Here is a 15,227-nt window from a genome sequence, read left to right as displayed (position 1 = left end):
CATTTCATCCATTTTTTTCATCTGTTTCACACACACATGCAAAACAATTAATTAAATTTCAAATCACACAAAAAATTCAATTCAAAATCCATTTGCAATAAGAAATTCATAACTCAATCAACCAAGCATAACTCAATCAACCAAGCATAACTCAAGATCACCCAACCATGGGTAATAACTCCAAGAATTTCGGACCTCTTGACCATTCCCTAAGGTGTTTTAACACCAACTTTAATGCACACATAATCGCATACTCAAGTTTCAAATAATTTCAATTATTTTTATTTTCGAAAATAATAGATACGTACTTGAATCATGATTATAGGACGGTCGAGCCAGCATCTCCAAAGAAAGATACCTGCAACGTTGAGGCGAGCCTTTCCTAGACAGAGATTCGTACCCATTATAGGCCTCTGTAGAAAACTCGAGCATACTTTTCTCATTCATCTTTCCACAAATAGGAAAATAGTTTTATATAAAAATAAAGCTTTTGACTCTCACACAAATGCGAAACTCTATCTATCCTATATGCCCTTCTTAAGTCTACCCACCATTTTTTTATTCCAATTTTAATCTTTTTAGGACCTTGAAAACTGATACCACTTTGTAACACCCCCAAATATCCCTCTACGGAAATACTAGTATAGTACATATAATTATACCGTGGAGATAGAATTAGGTGTATTACCGCCGCGTGATTATGCAAGGCCAATCAAACTTACTAAATAAACCAATACTTTGCAGCAGAAACTTCAAAACTCTTCTTTATTTAATAATAAACTAAAAATAGTAACCATTGTCATGAGTACTCAAAAATAAATACAAGGACCTACAAATCCTAATCTAGGTGAAACCATTCCCGGGACTCCAAATGCTCAATTATTGACTCCACCTGAAATTAGTCAACACTTCTTACCATTAAGGTAAACAGGGCGAACCGAAACAAAATAAGAAATACAAATTAGCAAAATATGCTAAGTACGATAAGTGTGAGATAATTTAACTCAATTTAATTAGCAAACATGCTTTTGAAATCAATTCCATCCATTCCAATAATTAAATCAATAATTCCAACTCAAAATTCCAAAACCAATTTCAATAACCAATATTAATATCCATTAAATCCAATTCCAATTACTTAAAACCAATTCCTCTCCCAAGTGTGCACACCCCCAAAGCTAGTCTCCTTATGTTACAAGGCTTTTCTTGAGGAAAGACTCGGTCATACAAAGTCCAAAGTCTTACCAAATAAACTAAATCCGCATAGTGGGATTACTAACATGCTTATAAAACTTTAATAATAATAATTCAATAAATCCTCTTTAAACCCAATACTTCCAACTTTTAATAATAATAATAATTCAAACTCCTTTTTATTAAATTCCACTTGCTTTCAATATTAAACCTTTTTAAACATTAATTTATTTAAAACACGATATAAAATAAATACTCCAATTTATTTATTAAAACCAATTTAATTAAACGTACTTTTATTTCATAATCATAATTTAATTCAATTCAATCATCATAAGAAATCATTCAAACATGCTTATTCAAACTAATCTCTTTCAAGGTATCTAACCACTTACCATACCTTGATCCTTTCTTAGCAAAATCACACAAAAGGAACCTCAAGAATCTTGATCGAACACACCCTACAAATAAATATAACCTTAATTAATATAAGGTTAACAGATAATCACAAATAATTAAACTAAAAACCTCCCAACTATATGTACATGAACCTTTTAAATTAATTTATCATAACCACCATTAAAAATATGATTTTATATAATTAAAACTACTCATAATAATTTTTTTTATATATAAATTCCCCATAATAATTATAATTAATTGAATAAGAGAAAATAAGAAGAAAAGATAAGAAACCAAGGAGAAGATGAGAAGGGAGAAGGTGGCTACAAGGGTTGCTGGCGGTAGCAAATGGTGCCGAAGGTGGAGGGCGGCGGTAGTGGCTGCCGGAGAGTAGGTGGTGGTGCGCAAGGAGGAGCAAAGAAAAGAATTTGAGAGAGAAATAAGAGAGAATTATGAGAATTTGAGTGAGGGTTTGATCATGAATTGAAGGGGGTATTTATTAGGGGTGTTCAAATCCGAGTACCTGGGATTTCGGGAACCCAGAGTTTCGGGTAGTTGTCCCTTCGTCCCATGCCCCGACCCGAATATCTCGGGTACCCGAATTATTCGCATCGGGACATAGGGTACCCGGATTTCTTTTTATTTTTTTTAAATAACACTATACTTGTAAAAATTTTATGTATTTATACGTGAATCCGAAATAGTATCGGCATACAAGCGAAAGGGGTAGAACAATATCCAATGAAATAGATCCAAAATATTTAGGAATCCCAAAATAAAGAGAATGAAAAACAACCAGTGAACAAAATATAGTACAATTGAAGACCCATAACATAAAAGAACAAAACATGAAAAATTGAAAAGTAGACAAAATCTCCAAATTACAAAGGAGAATAAATGGCATCAAAATTGACGAAGGCAAACTGAAGGGTTGAGTCGCTTGAAGTCGCTTGATTTCGCATGAAGTGAGAATTGAGTCGCTTGAAGACAGGATCTGTGAATTGAAGGAACTCAGAAGGCTTGAAGAAGGAAGGCAGGAAGAGAGAGAGTCAAAGAGAATCAGAAAAGTTCAAGGAAGAGAGAGGGAGAAAGCAGTGTTAACTGACAGAAGAGAGAGAGAAACCCTAAGTCACTAACTGAATATCTAAACTTTAAGTGGGCTGGACTCGGTTTGAGAGAGTGTTTTTTTTTTTTTTTTTTTTTTTTTAGAAAAGATATTTGTATTAATTTATTTTCGGGAAATTGGGTACCCGGGTAATAAAAAATGTGGCCCATGTCCCGACCCGGATACCCATCCCGAAAAAATAGTTTTTTTCCCCAAATTTCCCATCGGGTATTTACCGGGTCATCGGGAAATCAGGTCGGGACAATCGGGTCGGGTTTTTTGAACACCCCTAGTATTTATAGGCTAGTGTAAGCATGAATTATGGTAGGAAAATGTAGGAAGAATTATAGTAAGTAGGGTTTAAGGGATTACTTAGAGAAGTGAGTAAAAGAATTAAGGAAGGTTTTGATATTAAGGTGATTGTGTATAATTAAATATGGAATGTATGTTTTTCATGAAAAATAATAAGAAAATTGGAATTACTTAGGGAATAATTAAGAAGAATAAAAGGAAAGAGAATTTGATGATCAAATATTAAAAAGATGGAGAAATAGAATTAAGGAAAGTAAGAGATTTTGGGAGATAATTAAAAATACAACTTTACCAAAATAAATTCCCCTAAAATAATTAGAGAGGGCCGAAAATCTTGAGCTTCCCATAGCTCGGATTTTCAGATTTCTCTAGGATTATTTAGGAAGATTTTGCGCGATTTTAAGGAATAAAATAATATAGAATAAATATTTATTTAATTAGTTAAATACCAATTATTCACCAGTAAATAACCAAGAAAAAAAAAATCAGATTTTCCATACATGGAAAATCCGAAATCCTAGCTAATTATTGGGAATTTTCATCCATCTAAAATAATTAATAAAATATTATTTTACTTTAATTAAAATATCCCAAATATGTAAATATTTTGGTTTTTAAAATAAGATAAATGGATAATAAATCTTGTCCAAAATAATGATTAGTTTTCAAAATACTTTTGGCGCCAAAATTCAAATATTATTTTGGTTCCAAATAATAATTTTACTAAAATACTCTTTTTATAAAATAATTCCTAATTAATTAATTTGAAAATACAGGGTATTACATGCAGCCCATAAACCGGTTTAAGTTCATTTTGTATTTACGATAACGTTCCCTCCTGCAATGATGTAGCCTAAAACAAGTGTCTTATTTTCAGATATACTCCATGAGCTAGCTTTTTTTTTTTTTTTTTTATCATTGGGGTCTTCTCTTGTAATGTCTTATCATCATCGAGATCTTCTAGATGTTGAGCTTCTCATACATCTTCTATTGGAGAAGCAATACTACTAACATTTACTCCAGGAGATTGATTCATGGTTAAGTAAAATGTTGGGACATGGGAAATAATGGGACATTTTGTGAAGATGAGCTCCCATGAAATTGGTGAGAAATTTGAGATGTATAATTTAGGTTTACAGGTCTTTGTTGGCTACCATATACCATTGCATAGCAGCTTGAATTGTGGATTATTGAAAATACTTGAGTTGATGTGAAATGCGGTCCTAAAACAAACGTATTTGTAGTATTTTAGTCCCTTAACTATTGAGTGAGGCAAATTGGTCCATTAGCCACCAAAGAGTATTATTTCCGGCCAAATAGTTTAGGGAACTTTCCTTGTCATTAATAGGTAAGGGACCATTTAAAATTATATGACAAAGTTTAATTATTATTTGAATACAGTACTTTAGGGACTTATCAAATTAATTGATTAAAGAGAATAGTTTAGGGACTACAAGGTTGACTTGGTAATATCACTGATAACAAAAAAGGTTAGGGACTTTTACTTTACTCATACTCTAGAAGACTTTGTAAAGTGGGTTACTTCAAGGAATAAATAAAGACTATTATTGAACACTACTTTCATCTTCAAAATTAAAGAAAAAAACACACGATCTCCATTGTATGTTATGATTGGGTGAGAATTTGGAGAATCATTGTAGACACCCAAATGTGTCTCCCCAAAACCAAACCCAGTGATGAATACCTTTCATGTCATTTGATTATCGAACAAGGTGAAAGTGTGAAAAATTTTGTGATGAGGATGTTTTTATTAAAATATCTCTTCTTTCTGTTTTTGAAAATATTTTTTCCTTACCCTATTTATGAAAAACGTGCATTCCAGTTAGTTTGGTCCATGATAAGGGTCCAATAATAGTGTAGTTGGATAGAGGTCAAAAAGAGCTTTCCAACGATATATTATAAGCCCAATTCCGATGCATAATGAAGAAGTTATGGCAAAAAAACTAAACTGGGCCCGGTTTGGTTCTTACATACGACCCAATGATCTAGAGGAGGGTCTATTATTAATTATCATTCCTAAATCTAATAGGATTGTTTATAGTCTTCTAGAATACTCTAGAAGATTCTCTTAAATCCTAATGGAGTTAGGATTGATAATAATGTTTCAAAGAGTTTGAAATTGAATAAAACTACTCTTTTTTAGAATCCTTGTTTTGTACGAAATGGAATATATTTAGATATTATCTTTTTGCCTCATAATCTTTATCCAAATCTTATATGGTTGGATAGATCTTGAAATTATATTTCCAATGATATATTATAATATTAATTCCGAGCTATAACGAAAAAGATATGAATGAGATACAAAACTCTATCTAAAACTGACACCCTTCCACTATTTGGTCCATATCTTTTTATCTACAAAAGATTTTAATCTAATTCCAACTGGTTAGAAATTAGACTTCAAGATATTTCTAACGACATATTATATGACTTATTTGGAATTCTGGATCAAACGATATGATAAAAACAAAATCCGCAAAAACTGTCATGCATCGCCAAACGACAAGTTTGTCGCTTGGCGACAAAGCCTGTCGCCTGGCGACAAAATCGTTGCCTGGAGACAAGACCCTATTATTGGCGACAAGAGGATGTTTTATTCCTTTTCGAACTCTAATTCGTTTTTATCAATTCCGGACTATTTTCTTATAAATAGGGTCCCTGAACCTTCGTTTTTCAACAACTCTCAACTTGTATTCTCTAATTCTCTCTCCCTCTCTCTAAGCTAAAGCTTATTCTCTATCTCCCTCTTTCTAGCCTAGCCTTTTACAAAAAAAATTCCTAGCTCTAAACACACCTAGCCAAATTCGAAGTTGCCTTCGCCCTAGATATGAAAGGTTTGATATTTCTGAGGGTTTGGTCCCAAATCTCTATTTCAATTATCTAATTTAATTCTTTGATTTTATATTTTCCTTGAAGTTACTAATGCGTGTATTTTTTTATTAATAAGAGATACGAGGCATCCAAGTAAGTGCTTTAATTGTTTAATTGATATTATGATACAAAAATCATGCCTAGATTGTTATTTTGATTCCTATTATTATGTTAGGATGTTTTTCTTAGTATCATGTTAGGATGCTTTTCCTAGTATTATGATAGGATGCTTTTCTTAGTATCATGTTTAGGGTAAAGAATAAGTTTCTAATATCAATTATGATTTCTATGATGCTTCCTATTTTCTTTCCTAATATCATGTTAGTATCATGTTAGGGCTAAAGCTTTGATCTTTGATGTTTAGTGACATGCCAGGGTTTGTTATTAATCTTGTTAGTATCATGCCTAGGGTCTTGCTATTATTATGCTTTATTTTTAACATGGTTATTTTTATTATTATTATGATTATTTTTATAATTGTTGTTATAATTATTATGATTATTATCATGTTGCTTGATGCTTATTATTGTTATTGCTTGATCACACCTTTTATGCATGTTTAAAGGGAATTTGTACTTGTAATCACGCTTAATAAGATAATTAATAATCTTGTTTAGGGTTAATATGATTATAATTCAAGTGATCGCCAATAATAGATTTATTTGTGCATTAATATTCAACCAACATAGATTAAACAGGTTTAGGGTTAACCTATTGATTGCATGTTAGTCAGAAAGTGCACATGAATACGAGCAGAATAAAGTAGAGGCCCATCATTAGGGCAGGTTCTTTCTCTTTTAGTTTGGATTTGTATCTTCATCCCCGAACTTCCAGTCATGGTTCCAGACCTGTTGGAGTTAACAATCTTCTAGATCGTTAAGGGGTGTAACCCTCACCCTATGAACGGTTTACAAGTTCCTAAAACTTGTTGGCAACTCTTTTGCTGTAGCTTCCTTCCCTTTGGACGCCACCATACTTAAGTGTATGATCACAGTGGGGTTCAAGTTTGGGATAATGCTTGAAATATTCCCTATAATCATCTGATCCTAGTTTAATTTTTTTTTTATAATGCGCTTATTTATTTATGAAAAATCAGTTAGGGTTTGAATTTTTTAGAGTTTTGATATATATATATCTTTCTTTGGGTTGATCATCCAAATTTTTTTTTAGAGTTTTGATGTGAAAAATTTCAGTTCCTAATGCACCCGCAACATTTGAGCATATGAATTTATAGGATGATCAACAATAATTTGAAGAACATACCGAAATGTATAGCCAAATTTCAATCTATAACATCTATTTTATTTTTCACTAAACGAATTTTTAGATAATTTGTTGTACAAATATGGGCGTATTCGGAAAAAGTAGTTGTGTTAGCTGTCAGCTGTACACCTAGCTGTAAGCTGACAACTAACTATTAGCTTAGAATGTTTTAATTTTAAATAGTAATGTTTGGTAAATTAGATGTTGAGTTTCTAAATGTTATTGCATAAATTATATTTATATTATTAGTCAAATTTTTAAAACAAAATTTAAGGTTTGGTTTATAAAATAAAGTACACAATTTCTTGATTACTATCAAATACATTTGAAAGGAAAGTGTACAATCTATAAAATTAATAAATAAATTAAAATAAATGAGTGTATACAAACCTTTAAGTAAGAACTTTTATTTGCTTAATAAGCTAAAAGTTTCTCTAATGAAAAAATACCCAAATCTTTTTATTACAATAAATAATTACGGAGTCTAGCTTTCCATAAACTATCAGCTATATGGTCACGAATAACTTTCATTTCAATACCATCACCTTCTCTATTATAACAATTTGATCCAGCATGATTAATATCTGGCAGCTCGAATGATGGAATTAAATGTGGATAATCCTCCAATACTCGTAAAAGGGGATCAGGTGGTGAATTAATTATAATAAACTTGTGTAGGGAAAATGTAGCAACCAGGATTTGTATTTGTGTCTCAACACTATATTTTGACATTTTGATAAGTATCTTCCATCTCTGCTTCAAAACTCCAAAAGATCTTTCGATACAACTTCGAAGGGATGAGTGCCAACGATTAAAAATTTCTTGTTTATTTTGCAGAGATACATTCTCAAATTGTGACTTATGAATTTAGACCTGGTAAACGGGTTGTGTCGTTGTTAATTGAGATGAACACTACAAGAGGGGGGGTGAATTGTAGTTGAGTTCCTATTAGTAATTTTGCAAATATAAAACAGAACAAAATAAGAACTTGCGATGCACACAGAGTTTACGAGGAAACCTTCTAGTGCCCAACTAGAAGTAAAACCTCGACCCTACCTTAGGGATTTCAAACACAAATAATTCCACTATAATAGGGCAAACACCAAGCTACAACCTATTATAATTCAGCCACTACTCTCAAGTTCCAGAATGAACTTGCTATAGAACAACACCTTGTTCTACCCAGTTTGAGTCCCACACTCAAACTCACTCGTACTCCCTAAGTACAGATCTTCCCCCTTCTCACCAGAAGCTCTCTCTGTATGCAATGATAAAAATACTCTTACCCTAATAAACCCGAAACCAAATACAAGAATTAACACCTAGTATATGATCGGCAAGCTATGCATGAAACTCGAAACTAATATGACAGTATGATAAGCTTGGCAAACTTACGCAACTATAGCTCTGTAAATTCTTCACGCATAAAACTCACAAAAACCTAGGCTCATATTATTCTCTACTATTTATACGAGTATTACCTGTATAAACAGTAGGTTTACATAAAGATAAATAAGTAAAACTTAACTTATATTAAAACACGGTTTTTTTAATTAAATCCTTTGAAGAAAATCTTTTCAGAAAATAAGATAGAAATATTGAACATAATATCTTTTTAACAAACTGATTTTAAAAGATAAATATTTAAAGAAAATCTTTTTCCGATTTCTATCTTTTATCTTTTCCGATTTTAATTTATTTGCCAAGCTAACTGTCACGCTTCTAATAAGTTTCATGCATATCCTACTTAACATATTTAACAATGAATCTAGAAGATAAAATCTTAACTAAAACATTGCTGCGCTGTACTCTTGTTCTGGTAGGTTTACTTGGACTCCACGCTTACTAAGTTCCTCCAAAGATCTTAGCTAGCAATCTTCAAGTTCCTGTGAAGGAACGTTCCTGTGAGGGAACTCAGTTCCTGTTAGGGAACTCTTCTTTTATATTGAATAACTTTCTTGATAAAGAACTCCTTCAAGTCTTCTCAGCTTTAGTTACTTCCTCCATCTCCAAGATCAATTTCACCTAGGCTGCACAAACACTTGAAAAGTCTTTATGAGATGAGTTTGCTGTAACTTAAGTTCCTCATCATCAAAACCTTTAAACATCAACAGTCGTGTCGTGTTTGGGTCCATCATAAACGGGTTGAAGAACCCCAAACTCTGACACGACTTGTTTACTAAACGGGTCATAGAGGCTAGACACAAACACGACCCGTTTATTAAACGGGTAACACGAATTTAACACGTGTAACCCGTTTAGATAAACGGGTCATGTTCGTGTTAAAAATTTTAACCTGTATAATAAATGACCTGTTAAGTAAATATAACCTAATTATAAAAAAAAAATAAAAAAAAATAAAAAAACTGATTATCTCAATTAACCCACAAAAATAGGCTCACTTGGCCCAAATATTTTCAACATTACCAAACAAACCATAGTAGCCATGTTTGCCCAAAAGGCCAAAATATTACAAACTAGAAATTAAAGTTTGCCCAAAATATTAATTGTTCAAAATATTACATGTCACTTAATTGTTCAAAAAAAACCCAAAATGTTCATTCCATAAGCTGATTTGTGACGACAAGATTGACAACTTCCACTTGAATTCCAAATTTCATATGCCACCAATTCAAGCCACCTCCTCTTGCAAGGGTACCTAACAAAACAAAATTCCAAGTTAAATAATAATTAATAAATAATGAAAAAACAGCAAGTAATGAACATGATTTATAAATAATAACAAAAAAAGGTATGAGATTGATCACCTAATCAAGAACATTAACGGCAGGTTTGGAAGTTGAACAAGGAGTGCTCCCACTTCCAGCACTACCCGAAACAGGACTTGGTGTAGTGCTTGGACATGAAGTGTCATCAATATCAAGCTTTAAATTCATGATGTTGTCACATATATCCTCCACCCCAACAATCTCATCAGCTAAATAGAAGAATAAACAAGAATAAGGCTATTGAAATCATAACTAATACTGTAGTAATTTTATTTATAAATAAATAACAAGTTAAAAAAATCACCTTGCTTCCCATACAACCAATCTCTTAGACATATCAATGCTTCCACAACAGATGGCTTTAAAGAGCTCCTAAGAGCATCAACACTTGTGGTATAATTTTATACCATGGTGTAAATATTAATCCAAAAGTTTCAAATTTTTACTACCTTGGTGGCATAAAACTATACCATCAAATGGTATATACCATCCCATGGTAAACTTTTGTTTCGTTCCACGTGAAACATGAACCAACCAGGTCATGCCATGTGGCCTGGTTGTCATACATCTTTTATTTATCTTTTTCAATTTCATTTTAAGAAAAAATTATAAAGTCAAAAATTATGAAAAAATTACCATTGTTCATAATTTTTCAAGACATACACATAGACACCCATATTGATGTAGTTTTATATATTTTTGAAATTCACTTTTTTCTACCTAAATTGCTTATTTTTATTTAATTAACTTTATAAATAGTAATTAGTTATTTTCAACATAAAACAAAATATAATTATAATTTAATTAAGTGTATAATTCATACATATAGGAGAGAGAAAGTGTGTTGATAAACTTTTTTTATACCATGGGTGGGGTGATTTTTGGAGAAAGTATATTGTATTGTAGTATAGATGATGTGGAGGAGTGAGAAAGTGGTAGAGAGAGAAGGGTGGTATAAATTTTTACACCATGAGTGATGATGGTCTAACAGGGTCTAAAACCCTCCCACAAATACTAAATGCAGATTCTGAAGTGACAGTTGAAATAGGCATACATAGGATATCTCTAGCCATAAGAGAAAGAATGGGGAAGCGAAATTGAATTAATTTCCAAAAATCAAGGATGTCCAATTCATTGACACGAGCAATTAAAGACTCCTCCAAGAATACTTTGTTAGGAAATAATGGTGTAATTGTGTTTGATTAATGCGGAACAAATCAATGAAAAATAAGAATTGAGAAAAACAATAAAGAAGATAAACAAACAACACAAGGATTTACGTGGTTCGGTCAAAATAGACCTACATCCACAGGTGGGGGATTCGAGAGCTTCTTCACTATAATGGAGAAAGAAACAAGAGAATAATACAAGGAGTCTTAAATCTAATGGCTCAATAAGGTATGATCTAATTGATCAACTAAAGGGTCCTTTTATAACACAAGGAAACCCTAAGATTGTTCCCCAAGTATACTCAAATAGCCGTCATAGAAAAGATATAATTTTGGGAAATATTCCATAAATTATCCTAGAATAACCTAACTACCGAGCTATAGCTCGGCAGCTAGCTCATGCCTGCCGCAAGTCCTCATAGGGCCGAGCTATAGCTCACTCGCATAGAGCTATAGCTCGCAGCCTTGTTGCAAATTTTCAGCTTCGTCAGGTTTTTGTAAAACAGTCATAACTTTCTTGTTTCTTATTGGAATTGGGCATATGACCTATCGTTGGAAAGCTCTTGAACCAAGCTATCACCTCCAACTTGAATCATCTCAAAATAAGTTGTAGTTTGAGATATATAAGCGTTCAAAGTTAGCCCTACTAGATTTCGAGTCACAATTTAACATACTTCAAGTTTAGATTTTGGAGTACTAGCAAATTCCCCTCCAGAGAAATCATCAAAGTCCTAATTAATCATATTTACAATAAGTAAAAAAAATAATTCTAATAAATAATAATCATAGTAATAATAATTAATAATAAACAAAAAAGTAAATAGACAATATACCTTCATGAAGCCATCAGCAGGAACAAAGTTCACACCACCATCATTAGTTTTAAAAGGTGTGGATGATCCACCATTTGATTGAGTTGAAGAAGTAACATATGAATTAAACAACTCAAATAACTTGTCTTTCAAGCATGACACCTCAAAAGAGGCATTTGAATCATATAATTTGGCATATACAAAACTCATCAACTGAAATTTGTATCGAGGATCCATAACCGCAGCAATAGCCATAATGGGAGAGAAATCAGACCAATATTTCTCAAACTTACCCCACATTCTCAAGGCCATCTTTTTAACAAAAGAATCAACACTTTCCATTTCATCTTTCAACAACAATCTTACCTTCATAACATTAGGAAAGTAGAGATTCACAGTAAGGTATTTTGAACCTGAAAAAGCACAAGTAAAATCATAAAAAACTTTCAAAAACTTGAAAATTTTCTCAAGCCTAGACCACTCCTCATTTGTTGGACAATGCACATAGTTAGTACCAGTTTTATGAAGATAAACAAAAGCCTTTCTGTAAAATATAGCACTCTCTAACATCATATAAGTAGAGTTCCATCGAGTTGGCACATCTTGCCTCAACCCCTTAGATGAACACAATGAAATATAAGCAACGCAATCAAGAAATCTTTGTTTCCTAGACTATGAACCCTTACAATATTTCACAGTTTCTCTAACCTTACAAACAGCCTCATCAACCTCCTTAAGTCCCTCTTGGACTACCAAATTCAGAATATGACAGCAACAACGAATATGAAAATATGTCCCATCACATTACAAATCAAGATTTCCTTTCAAACAATCAACAAACACATCATTTGCAGAAGCATTATCCAAAGTCATTGACATTATTTTTTTCTCAATTCTCCACTCTTTTAGCAATGTGTAAATTTTTTCAGACATAGCAACACTAGTATGGGGTGGGGGCATTAAAGAGAAGTTCAAAATCCTTTTTTGTAAAGTCCAAGACTCATCAATATAGTGTGCAGTAAGTGATATATATCCATCAGTGGTAAGAGATGACCAACAATCAGATGTTAAAGAAATTCTCCCAGAAACTTCATGCAAGGCAGCACCAAGTCTTACTTTCTCCATATTGTAAAGTTTAATTATATCATTTTTTGTGGTGTTTCTAGAGAACAATTTCACATCAGGTTGCAAGTAAGAGAATACATTCCTAATCCCTTCATATTCAACAAATTGAAAGGGCAACCCATGCTTAACAATAAAAACAACAAGAAAATCACGAAAAACTTCAGTATTAAAGGTAGGATTTCTAGTTTTCAGACCATCAACACTAGATTGCAAAAGCATTTGACCAATATCTCTACTATTTTTCTTCTTACAACTAGTAGATTGTCGAAGAAAATTACCAGTACCATACTTACTATCAGCACTATAAATCTGGCCACAATTCTTACACTTACACCACAAATTACCATCAGGGTCAGGTTCTAAAATGGTAAAATTCACCCACACACCAGAGGTAAGCTTTCTATATCGCTTAAAATTCTTACCAGGCTTGTAAGTGTGGCCGATTTTCTTTCCCTTTTGTTGTTTAACCGATTTAGCCCGTGTTTCCTTAACAAATTCAAGATATAGGTCACCTTCTTCCCCATCAATTTGAGTGGATTTTGGTCCAGAATCCATCTACAAAACACGAATTAAGGAAGCTAATTAGGAAAAGATGTAGAAACTAATACATGAACATAAAACTAAAAAGTTAAATTATATAGATCTACATGCATGAAACAAATAAACACAAAATAAATTAAAAATCATACTTAAAAATGAGAAATTACCTTAAGAATATGAAGTATGACAGATTATCCAAATGATCTACAAAACAAATACTAAAATAAATTAGATGAAAAATCAAAAAAATAATACAATAATATATAAACAATGAAACGTCTCAAATGAAGAACAAAAATAAAAATAAATGAATTGAAGGTGATGAAATGACGATGAACTCATGAGGAGATGAAGTGAGGAATTTACCTTGAGAAGTTGAGAGAGAGTGAGTGTGACGTCTGTGAAGAGAGAGAGACCAGAGAATGAAATGTGAAAATAGTTAGGTTAATTTCATTGATATATGACGGATGTAAGGAGAAATGAAGTTAGGTTTATTTCATTTGTTGGGCCATTTTATGTTTTTGGGCCATTTTATTATATTCGTTTTTTTATATATATAAACAGGTAAACGGTAAACGGGTAAACACAAACACAACCTGTTTATTAAGCGGGTTGGGTCGTGTTACAATTTTCAACACTAACCCGACCCATTTAAGTATTCGTGTCGTGTCGTGTCAACCCGTTTAACTAAACGGGTCGAAAACCCTCAACACTAACTCGTTTAACTAAAGAGGCTTGCACATGATATTATAAGATCCTATAATCCTAGTTTCAAAGGCGTACCAGTCTCAACGCCTTTGAAACTAGGATTATAGGATTTTATAATATCATGTGCAAGCCCCTTTACCTTTCTACTAGAGATTGAGTAGAGAACTTCATGAATAACTCTACTTAATATTGACGGTTCGTTGAAAAAGCTCACACAAAACTCTGTTTGAGACCCCTTGAGCCAGTGTAAATGCAAACTTTCTCTACAATATACATGTTACCACTAGCTTTCAATCCATATTTTGAATATAAGTTGTTACATAATCTCAATATTAACCTTAGCTTCATTCTAAATGCATTGACACATCGAGTAGGATGATCATTTAGCACTTCCCTTATCCACTTTTCTCCTGTAAAATTTGAAGTCATACACGGTTCCATATAGATATACTTACAATAATAAGTATATATAAAAGATATAGCATATGCTATTGCAATCCAAAATTTGCACTTTCTATTGTCATCAATGATGTCCATATCTGTAATTTACATTTCTATAACAAGTGATGAAAAAAATACATAGATAAATAAATAAAATTATATTAAACTAAATTTATAAATATTAGAAAATTAAACGAATTACAATTATCAACACTACTAGTTTAGGAGCAAATAACTCCAAATACAATTTAGCAACAAATAACTAATTAAGTTGCTTATTTTAAACATATTTAATGATAAAAATCAAAACTACCTAAAAAGATCTTATCTAATTTTATTTATTCAAATACAAGTATTGCAACCATCTAAGCCTACTCTCATCATCATCCATATTCAAAATCACCTCTCTCTTAGTTTATCTTCAATCACAAAAATAACATAAAACCAAACATCACAATATTTCTCTAAAATATGGTTTTGTACCATAAGATTGAGAACTTGCATGGATGTAGTAATTGTGGATGAGGATGGT

General features: G+C 32.0%; 1 long non-coding RNA gene across 1 annotated transcript; it reads right to left on the bottom strand.

Annotated features, from left to right (window-relative positions):
• Window positions 1-9,550: 9,550 nt before the first annotated feature.
• Window positions 9,551-10,283, bottom strand: LOC145637878 (uncharacterized). Its single transcript, XR_014114525.1, has 3 exons — window positions 10,205-10,283; window positions 9,940-10,109; window positions 9,551-9,830 (listed from the first exon to the last, which is right to left on the bottom strand). It is a non-coding gene; the product is annotated as an uncharacterized LOC145637878 (long non-coding RNA).
• Window positions 10,284-15,227: the final 4,944 nt, after the last annotated feature.

This window comes from Chenopodium album, chromosome 7 (genome assembly GCF_948465745.1).
Source record: "Chenopodium album chromosome 7, dcCheAlbu1.1, whole genome shotgun sequence".
Taxonomy (NCBI): domain Eukaryota; kingdom Viridiplantae; phylum Streptophyta; class Magnoliopsida; order Caryophyllales; family Amaranthaceae; genus Chenopodium; species Chenopodium album.
This window is presented reverse-complemented; position numbering and strand designations above follow the sequence as displayed.